An 11,191-nucleotide genomic window follows, 5' to 3' on the forward strand; every position below is an offset into this window, starting at 1 on the left:
TGAATGTGGAATTTGACTACATTAATGTACATTCCAGATATGAGGGCATCCTTAACTGACGTAACATCCCTTTTGTCATTGTTTTGCAATTTCCCCTTTCCATGTAACAAGTAGTTATTAAGTGCCCCCCCCCCTCTCCGATGTTACGTAATTTTTCAAAATATTTTCAACAACGTCTAATTAAATACAACTCAATTATAAATTACCGTAAAAAATATTTAAAATAAAAGATAATTTAAACAGTATGTTCATCAAAAACTTTATTTTTGATAATTATTTGTGATTAATAGCACATATTTAATTATTTAATGTGGCTTATGCATCATTGTATTTTTTCGACCAGCAAAACGGGACGTGAGAAGAATTAAAAATCTGAGAGAAAGATTTAGATCACCATTTTTGTAATTTGTTACCAAATTACTTAGGTTTATATTTTTAACAAAAAATTAGAGACATTATAAAAATTTAGAAAATGTTTTAGAGACTTTTACTTATTATATAATTTCATTTAAATTTTGTCTTGCTGTTTAATCCGTCCTTAAATCCAGAAAAGTAGACCCTAAAATATTTTTAATTATTGGCAATAATTTGAAATATTCAAAAATTTCTTAAAATTTTTTTTTTAATTCTTAGACCTCTTTAAAGTATTGTCATCAATTCTGCTAAATTTCATTAAAATATTATAAGATTCCTTAAAATTTCTTGAAGATACATGAAATCTGATAATATTCCTTAAAACTTCTTGACACTTTGAAAATATTTTTAAACTTCCTTGAAACCCTTTAAAATACTCTAAAATAATTCTAATACTTTGCAATCTTTAAAAATTCTCTTAGAATTTTTTGTAGCTTTGAAAAATGCTTTGAGATCATTTAAAATACCCTGAAATATTTAAATCTATAAACATCTCTTGAAATAGTTTGAAATTTCTTAGATTTTTTTAAATTTTCTAATATTTAAAAAAAAGTTTAAATAATTGGAAATCCCTAGAAATATTAAAAATCCCTTTAAATATCTAAACTCTTAAAACTTTATTATTTAATTAAATTAACTTTATTATATAAAATCAGATTATATTTTGATTATTTATTTAAATCTTTTAAAAATTGTTGAGTTATATGCAATCCCTTAAGGTCCTGAGAAGAATTGTTAAAATATGTTATTGATAGCATTTCCAATCTTGTAGAATGACTACAATCCTTTTAACTATTTAAACAACTAATAAATTCCTTTAAATCTTTTAAACTATACTAATCTTTCCAAATCTTTAAAATCCCTCAATTCCTTTATATAAATGCTTTAAAATTTATTGAAAATATTATAAAAACCTTCGAATTTCGTTGAACTTACATAAAATCTGATGATCTATAACTTTAACCAAAATGGAAAGTTTTAATGGTCTATAAAATCCTTTAAAATCCTAAAAAAAAATTAAATACGTTATTGAGAGCCTTTCGAATTCTTCAAAATACCTAAATACCTTTAAAATCTCTTAAAATCTGTTGACATTTTTAAAATCGTTTTGAATATCCTAAAGTCTTTAAAATACTTCAAATCTATGAAAGTGCCTTTAAATGTTTGGAAATCTCTAAAAAGCTTCGAAAACTCTATATTTTTGTAAAAAAATTACACAGGACCACAAATTTGAAACAAAAGTTTGGGGGGATAAGCGACGTCTCCGATACGTATTTTGGGGTGCTGAATTCAATGTTTTCGTATATAAAACAAGTCGGACATGTCTGCATCTATCAAATTTTTATTTAAAACAACAAAGCTTACATCCCAAAACCCGAAAATCCCAAACCTACCAACCCATGAACCTCAAACCCACAAACCCTAATCCCACAAACTCCATACCTACATACCCCAAACCTATAAACCACAAACGCACAAACCTTAAACCTACAAACTCCAAATCCAAAAACTCTAAACCCACAAATCCTAAACCCTTACACCCCAAACCCACTAAGCCCATATCCACAAACCCCAAACTCACAAAACCGAAACCTACAATCCCCAAACCCCAAACCTCAAACATTCAAACTCCTAACCCACAAGCCCAAAACCTCAAACAAGCAAACCCCAAACCCACATACCCATAAATCGTCAACCCTTAAATGCAAAGCCTACAAATCCCACATGTGAAAATCCTCAACCTACAAACTATTGGTCTTCAAACCCAGAAATCACTAACCCACAAACCCTGAACCTGCAACCCCCAAACATACCGACACTAAACCCACATACCCTAAACCCACACACCCCAAACCTTCAAGGTCCTAACCCACAAGCCCAAAACCTCAACCAAGCAAACCCCAAACCCACATACCCATAAATCGTCAACCCTTAAATGCAAAGCCTACAAATCCCACATGTGAAAATCCTCAACCTACAAACTATTGGTCTTCAAACCCAGAAATCACTAACCCACAAACCCTGAACCAGCAACCCCCAAACATACCGACACTAAACCCACATACCCTAAACCCACACACCCCAAACCCACAAACTACAAACTCACAAACCTAAAACCCACAAACCAGAAAAACCTGTGACATAAAGTAAATTCTTTGATATTCTAACTAATATACTTGCTCTTTGCCGAACCACGAAATAACCAACGAGGAGGTGGGTTTGGGATTTGCGGTTTTGGGGCTTAGGGCTTGTGTGTCAGGGGTTTGAAGAATTGAGGTTTGGGGTTTAGGGATTTTAGGTTTGGGGTTCGGGCTTTGTGGGTTGGTATTTTTGGGGTTTTCGGGTTTGGGGTATAAGCTTTGTTGTTTTAAATAAGAATTTGATAGATGTAGACATGTCCGACTTGTTTTATATAAAAAAAAATTGAAAAACTCAATTTTTATCACGTTTTCTGCAATTGCACTAAAATCCTGACGTGCTGGAGGTAAAAGCTCAACGGATTCTAATTCAGCACTTCAAATACATATAGGAGACGTCCGTTTATTCCACGCAATTTTTTTTCAATTTGAGGCCCTATGTTATTTACAATTTTCTAAATATTAAAAAACTCCTTTAATATCCCATGATTCTGCATGAAATCTGAGGATATTCCTTGAAATCCCTTACCATTTTTTATATTCTTAAAAATGCTTTGAGAAACTGGAAAAATTAATTAAACACTTTAGTAGGAGCTTTTTTACTCCTTTAGCATCACTGAAATCCTTTGAAATATTTTGAAATTTACAGGAATGTTTTTGTATCTTGTATTCTGCAATATCCTGAAATGTTAAAAAAATGTAATCCTTGGCAATAGCTATAATTATTTTAAAGTCTTTGAAATCCTGAAAAAATAATTTTAATACCTCATTAAGAAACTTTCCAATACTTTAAAATGTTTGAAATCCTTTAAAATCTTTTAAATTTTCTGAAATCTTTTGGAATGTTTAAATGCTTATAAATACCTTTAAATATTTTTAAATCTCTACAATCTTGAAAATCCTAAAATTCTTTTAAATAAATGTTTTGAAGTCAATTTCAAAATATAAATAAATCGTGTAAAATTACATAAAATCCTATAGTATTCTTTAAAATCCCTTAAGTTTTTATAATTCTATGAAATCATGTGAGATCCCGAAGAAATCAAAAAAATACTTTTTTTGAGATCTTTTCGAATCCTTTAAAATTACTGAAATCCTTTGAAATCTTTTGAAATCTATTGAAATGCTTTGGTATCTTCTAATTTAAATTATCCTTAAATCTTTTAAAAATTAATTTTTGGAAATAGCTCGATTTATTTGAAATACTTTGAAATCCTGAAAAATGATTAAAATACCTTATTGAAAGTTTTTCAAATAATTTAAAATTATTTCAATCTCTTAAAATCTTTGAAATCTATTGCAAAATTCTGAAACCTTTCGAATATTGAAATGTTTAGAAATACCTTGAAATATTTTTAAATCTCGACCAATCTTTGAAATCCTAACACTTTTGTAAATAAATTCTTTGAAATTTATTTTTAAATATTACAAAATCCCGTAAGGTTACATAAAATCTGATAATATTCTATTAAATCCCTTAACTTTGTTTAGTTCGGTGAAGTCCTTTGAGATCCCGAAGAAAAAAATAAAATACTTTATTGGGATCCATTCGAATCCTAGGAAATGACTGAAATCTGTTAAAAGCCATCGAAATCTATTAAAATGTTTTCGTACATTTTAATTTAAAATATCCTACAATGTTAGGAAAAATTAATCCTGGGAAATAGATCGAATTTTTTGAAATCCTGTTTAATAATTGAAATACCTTATTGAGAGTCTTTCAAATGCATTAAAATGATTAAAATCCTTCAAAATAAATACTTTAAAGTCTCTAGAAAGCTTTAAAATCCTGAAATTCTTTGGAATAAATTCTTTCAAATTTATTTTTAAATAATACAAAATACTGTAAAATTACATCAAATCTAATATTATTCCTTAAAGTCCCTTACAAATTTTTTAATTCTGTAAAATTTATCAGGATCCTGAAATATTATTAAAATTTTCTATTGCTTTAACTTTTTATAATATAATTTTTAATAAATGGTTTTCAAACTTCAATTTTTACAGTATAAGACGATACCGTGAAAAATATAGATATTAAATCTTGAAATCTGCTTTATTTTTGAGATATTAAAAGTAAAAATATTGTACTCTTAATATTTTGATTAAAAAAATATAAAAATATTTCAAGTGTGATTTGAAACATTTTAGAGGATGAATTCGTTAAAGTTAAAAATAACGCCTTCCCTCTAGCGTCGAATTGATTAAGCTTATAGTCAATTTTGTAAAAAATGCTGTCGAGATCTGTTATAAACTTCATGAAGCTTACAGTCAATGATTAATCATCATATTATGAATAATTATATTTTGGTCACAGAATGGTAATAATAATTTAATGGAATCTGTATTACCATCACAGGTAGTTACTATTAATCACCGTAGATATCATTTTTAATTTGTGGAAATAGAAATCAACCTATCGATCAACTTAATTCTTGAAATATCAGAAAATACTTAACGTTATTTTCAGATTAGGTGGAAAATAAATTTAAAAATTTTTTTAATAGAATGTTTTCTAAAAAAAATATCTACTCTTTTCGCTCCACCGGGAATCGAACCACAGAACTTTCGAATTCCGGTCAGGTGCTTTTTTATTAAGCTATTAGAGAGATCGTATGAAGAACCTTTTTTCAGAAATGCAAGATATATCAAACCATGTGTTAGATTTAAGATATAAATAATTTAAAGGAGTCTGTATTATCATCAGAGATAGTTACCATTAATGAGTGTAGATATTTTTTTCACCATCGTAAAAATATGAGTTAACTTATCGATCAAGTTAACTCTTCGAATAACAGAAAACAATTAACGTCATTTGCAGACTAAATGGAAAATAAATTTTTAAACTTTTTAAATTACTTTTTTTATAAAAAAAGAACTACTCTCTTCACTGATTGATGGTAACGATCTCTGATGATAATACAGATTCCTTCAATCTACTCGTATCGTGAATGTAACATTTGGTTTAAGATAGCGTGTATTTCTGAAAAAAGATTCTTCTCTTTGAATCTAATAGCTTAATGGGAAAGCACCCGACCGGCAATCGGAAGTTCTGTGGTTCGATTCCCAGCGGATCAAAGAGAGTAGATTTTTTCAGAAAAAAAATTCAATTTCAAGATAATAATAATGCTTTCATTTGTTTGGATATGATAAAATGAACCTAAAAATGCTGTCTTCTTTTCAAGAAAACCTTCAAGATAAGTAAGCTCTTCATTTCACAGTTGTATTTCTCTTTTAACTTCCAGAGTATTTAACCTTTAGCATTTAGATTGCTGCCCTATAATTAAACATAAAATATGTTTACCATAAATATCTAGATGTTAAGTGTGAACATTCGTTTTTCTCTGTGTGCAGTGGCGCGTGCACAGTACTACAAGAACATAAATCTCATATTTGCCTTAAGGAAGTATACTAACTTAACCCTTGTAACGGAGTGCTATGTGGTTACGTTATTCAAGTAAATCTCATTGTTTTTCGCACCATCTTACATCGCTTATGAATCAACATAAATATTTATCCACAAATTTACATAAAGTCATGAAATATAAACTACCGGATCTTAAACTAGAAATTGGAAACCATGTTCTTTCCTTTTAAATATCAGAATTGATTTATCCGGATTTCAAAAACAAGTTTGATTTTATCTAGACGAAAAAAAAGTTTTTTTTAGGCAATAAGTTCTAGAATTCGATCTCTAAATGAGATCAAAATTTTATTTTTCATTAAAAAAAAATTATTTCGCAACCATAAATGAGGAATATTTACTATTTACTATGTTATATCTTCAAAAAGAGTTTCTCACGATTTATGTGATCTAGGTTTTTATCAAAATTGAATTATTTCTCTTCAAAAAGAAATTGTAGAAATTTTTTTTTAATCTCGGTTTTTAGATTTTAATACCAAAAAAAATTTGTTGCTGATCGTAAACAAAGTTTAATTAGAAAATATTGGTAATGCAACTGTTTTCTTATTGATCAGCAAATAGATGTTTAGTTAGGTTGACTATTTAAAACATTTGACTTAACTTAGAAAAATACATCAGAACCTTAGGGAACTAAGATGAGTAGTTGAAATGACTATTTTTATTTTTACTATTTTTTCAGTTATATTAACTAAAAATTTAGTTAAAATAATTGATTCTTTAATTAATTCAATTAAGAAAAATAATTAAAAGTTGTTTCAAGTTTTAACTGTCATTCTAATTACTGATCTTAGTACCCATAAATAAGGAAGTAGTTGGATTAACTATATTTTCTGACTAAGTAAACTTTGTTAAAGTTTTCGAAAAAAATTTTTTCAGTATTGAAATCTCAAAACTGATCTTTTAAAAAAATTTCCACAATTTTTGTTCAACGAAAAATCGTTCTGTTTTAATGAATACTTAAACTACATAAATCTTAAGAAAATCTTTTTCGAGATGAAAAAATAGTAAATAGTAACACGTGCTATCTTTGGGTGAGAATTTTTTCTGTCTAAAAATTTGACTCCTTCAGTTAAAGATAAATTATTCTAGTTAATTTGCATATTTTTGAACGAAAATTCAACTATTTGAGGTTAAAAGTTTATTCTTTTAGCTTAAAAAGTAGACTGGTACATTTTCCTTTGAGGATTCATTAAACATTAAAAATTGATAAAAAATGTATTATTTGATTAAAATATAATTATTGGCAAAAAATTCGTTGTTTTAAGTGGAAAATTTAACACTTTAGTTAAAAATTAGACTTTTTGTTGAAACTTCATATTTTTTGCCTAAAAATTGAACTTTTCTTTAGAAAATTCGCCTTTTTGGCCTGAAAATTGCACAATTTGATTAAATTTTTTACCTCTCTTGACTGGAAAGTCTTTCTTGGTTGCCAACTATTATTTTAGTTTTTGTTATGAATTCATCTTTTTGAGTTAAAAACTTTATTTTTATAAATTTAATTATTCTGTTGCAAATTCAGGAATTTTATTAGAAATTCGTTTATTTCACTTTTCAATTTAAAATTTAACTATTCACTTTTTAGTTGAAAATCTCAATAATTAGATAAAAATTGAACTAATTTGTCAAAATTAGTTGTTTTTCTTTTGTTCAAAAACTTATCTATTTCATTTATTTCTTCATCTATCTTTAAGTTAAAAATTCAATTATTTGGTTAAAAGCGCAAATTTTTCATTCAAAATAATTTTTTTTCTCAAAATTCATTATTTGGAAATTCTTTTTTCTGGTTAAAAATTATGCAGTTTAACTGAAAATTTAACTATTTTAGTTGAAGATAATTCATTTTTTTACAATCTGTCTCTTCAGTCGAATGCTTCATTATGTAAATAACAATTCTTCTTTGGTTAAAAATTAATTTTTTTGAACTAAAAATTTTACAATTTCATTTTTAGCTGAAGCCTTATTCTTTTAGATGAAAATTCAACTATAAGGTTGGAAATTTCTCTGGTTTTGAATAGCAAAAATCTAATAGTTTTCTATGAAAATTAATTTTCTTTTGTTGACGATTCATTACTATTGGTAAAATTTTCCCTCTTATCTTTAAAATTTACGAAATTTATTGAAAATTCACATTTTTCATTAAAAATAAATTTTGTCAACTTTAAACTTAACTATTTGAACTGAAGATTCATAATTTTACTTGAGGCTTTATTTTTTTGTAACATGGCATCTCTGGTAAAAATTCTAACAATTATAGGTTGAAAACTAATTATTTTTTATTAACAAGTCTACTATAACATTTTTCTTTGAAAACTCGTCCTTTTTTGATTTCGAAATTCAAATACTTGTACAAAGTTGCACCTTTTTATTAAAAATTCTTTTTTTCTAAGATTGACCATTTTAGTCAAAATTACTACTATTTGGTTAAAAATGCTTGTATTTCGTTAAAAATTGTTTTTTTTTTTACAGAAAATTAATCCTCCTAGTAGAAAATTATTTTTTGGAATAACAATGTAAATGCTAGATTTCAGGTGAAATTTTTTTGTTAACAATTAATTTTTATGTTTGAAGATTTACTATTTTAGTTAAAAATTCATTTCATTTGTACAAAAATTGATGTTCTTGTTGTAAATTCAATTTTGTAAAGTAAACATTATTTTTTTTGTTGAAGATTTACCATTTTATTTAAAATGCAACTATTTGTTTGAAAATGTATCTATTATGTTTTCAAACCTTGTTATTTCATAAAAAAAATAATCATCTTCGTTAACAATTTATTTTTTCAAATTAAAATATACCAAATATAGAGAAGGTTGAACTTTTCTGTCATAAATAAATTTTGATGGTTGACGATTCATCATTTTAGTTCAGAATTTATATCTTTGGTTAAAAACTCAATTAATGTTTTGTAGAAAATCCGTTTTCTTATTAAAAGCTAAACGTCTAAACCGAAAATTCAGCTATTCTAGTAAAAGATTCATCATTTCAGTTGAATATTTGTCTGCTTGGTTAAAAATTTAACTAATTTGTGGAAAATTCGTTTTTTTTTTATTCCAAAGTAATTTTTTCAACTAAATATTTAACTATTTTATTTTTGTTTCAAAGATATTTGTATGGTTAAAAACCTCATATCTTTTTGCAGAATCCAGTGTTTTGTAAAAAATTTTTCTTCTTTTCTAGGAAGTTGTAAATTATTGAGAATTCAAAATTTAGAATTTTCGTAAATAGGGTAAAAAAATTATGTCGATTAGAACTAACCGACGACTTTTATTGAAAAGTTTAACAACTCCCACTCGATCAGCAAAAATAGATCATTTTTATTTAATTATAGACGGAACACGATACAATATCTTCTTGTTCCTAGGAATTTTTTATTCTTTAGAGAAAATGCAATTGAATAAAGAAACCTAATTTTATATCTTCGTGAACATTTCTTTGAGACAAGAAAAATTTTCTTGGATCAGACGATTGATCCTTGATTGATTTATTTCTTGATAACATCCAATATTTTCTTGATTCAATTCTAATTTCTTTTATGGGTACGCTGTTGAATGAATAAATGATTAAAACAGTGTCGATTTAAGATCAATTTAGTGCTTTTTAGATGAAATTGTGAGATCTTAAAGTTTTATATATTTAAACACCAAATTGACGCTGTTAAAACTGTAATCAATGCCGTTCAGATTATTCATTAATTATCAGAACTTGATATTCACGCTCATCAACACCTGAACATTTTCTTGCAAAGATATTCTTGTAAAAAATTATATTTTTGGGTTACACTGCGTTCTTTAGATAATTTAACCAGTGTTGATTACTAATCAATTTAGTGTTTCATAGATGGAACTGTGTGATCTTAAAATTTCTTTTATTAAAACAGTAAATTGACACTGTTATCAAAGCTGTTCTGATTATTCATTCATTAGCATCACTTGATATTCACCCTAGTCGAAACCAGAACATCTTTTTAAAAACAAATTCTTATAAAACCTTCTATTTTTGGGTTCAACTCCGTTCTTAAAATACAGTGAAACTCTGATATAATGCCCCCTGATATAGTTCTTCCGAGAATTGAATCAATCGGGTTTGTTCTCTACCACTGCCAGCATCAAAAACCGGAGAAGTTTCGAAGTTTCCATGTGATTTAAGCAGTGTTACTAGTTAATTTAGTGTTTTATAGATGAAACTTTAAAATCTCAAAGTTTCATTTATAAAAACACTAATTTCACACTGCTAATGAACATGATTCTACTTGTTGGTTCATTATTATTAATTAGGATTCACCCTGGTCAAGACCTGATCATCATTTAAAAAAATTTTCCATAATACCTTCTTTTTTTGGGGTAAACTCCTTTCTTTAAATAATTTAAAAATTGTTGATTACTGGTCAATTTAGTGCTTCATAGCTGAAACTGTCAGATCACAAAGTTTCATCAATTATAACAAAAAGTTGACAGTATTAACAATGTAATCAACGCTGTTCAGATTATTTATTTATTATCTTTACTTGATGTTCACCCTTTCAAGTACCTGAACATCTTTTTAAGAACAACAAATAAATCAACGCTGTTCTGAGTATTCATTCCTTGTCATCATTTGATTTTCACCCTGTTCAACAACTGAACATCTTCTTGAAAACGAACTCTTATAATACCTTCCATTTTTGGGTTAAGCTTCGTTCTTAAAATAATCATACAATGTTGATTGCTGGTCAATTTAGTGTTTCATAGATGAAATTGTAAAATCTCAAAGTTTCATCTATTGAAACACTGAATTGACACTGTTAACACTGTAATCAACGCTGTTCTGATTATTCATTTCTTGTCATCATTTGATTTTCACCTTGGTCAACAACTGAACATCATCTTGAAAACGAACTCTTATAATACCTTCCATTTTTGGGTTGAACTTCGTTCTTAAAATAATCATACAATGTTGATTGCTGGTCAATTTAGTGTTTCATAGATGAAATTGTCAAATCTCAAAGTTTCATCTATTGAAACACTGAATTGACACTGTTAGCACTGTAATCAACGCTGTTTTGATTATTCATTTCTTGTCATCATTTGATTTTCACCTTGGTCAATAACTAAACATCATCTTGAAAACGAACTCCTATAATACCTTCCATTTTTGGGTTGAGCTTCGTTCTTAAAATAATCATACAATGTTGATTGCTGATCAATTTAGTGTTTCATAGATGAAATTGTAAAATCTC

The 11,191-nt window shown here is 27.1% G+C and overlaps 1 protein-coding gene across 1 annotated transcript in view; it reads left to right on the top strand.

The window, feature by feature from the left end:
- The window catches only part of LOC117171459, a 190,082-nt gene that overhangs the window by 19,148 nt on the left and 159,743 nt on the right, over window positions 1-11,191 (top strand). The gene's annotated exons all lie outside the window — the stretch shown is intronic.

The sequence above is a fragment of the Belonocnema kinseyi genome, chromosome 4, assembly GCF_010883055.1.
Source record: "Belonocnema kinseyi isolate 2016_QV_RU_SX_M_011 chromosome 4, B_treatae_v1, whole genome shotgun sequence".
In the NCBI taxonomy this organism is placed as follows: Eukaryota; Metazoa; Arthropoda; class Insecta; order Hymenoptera; family Cynipidae; genus Belonocnema; species Belonocnema kinseyi.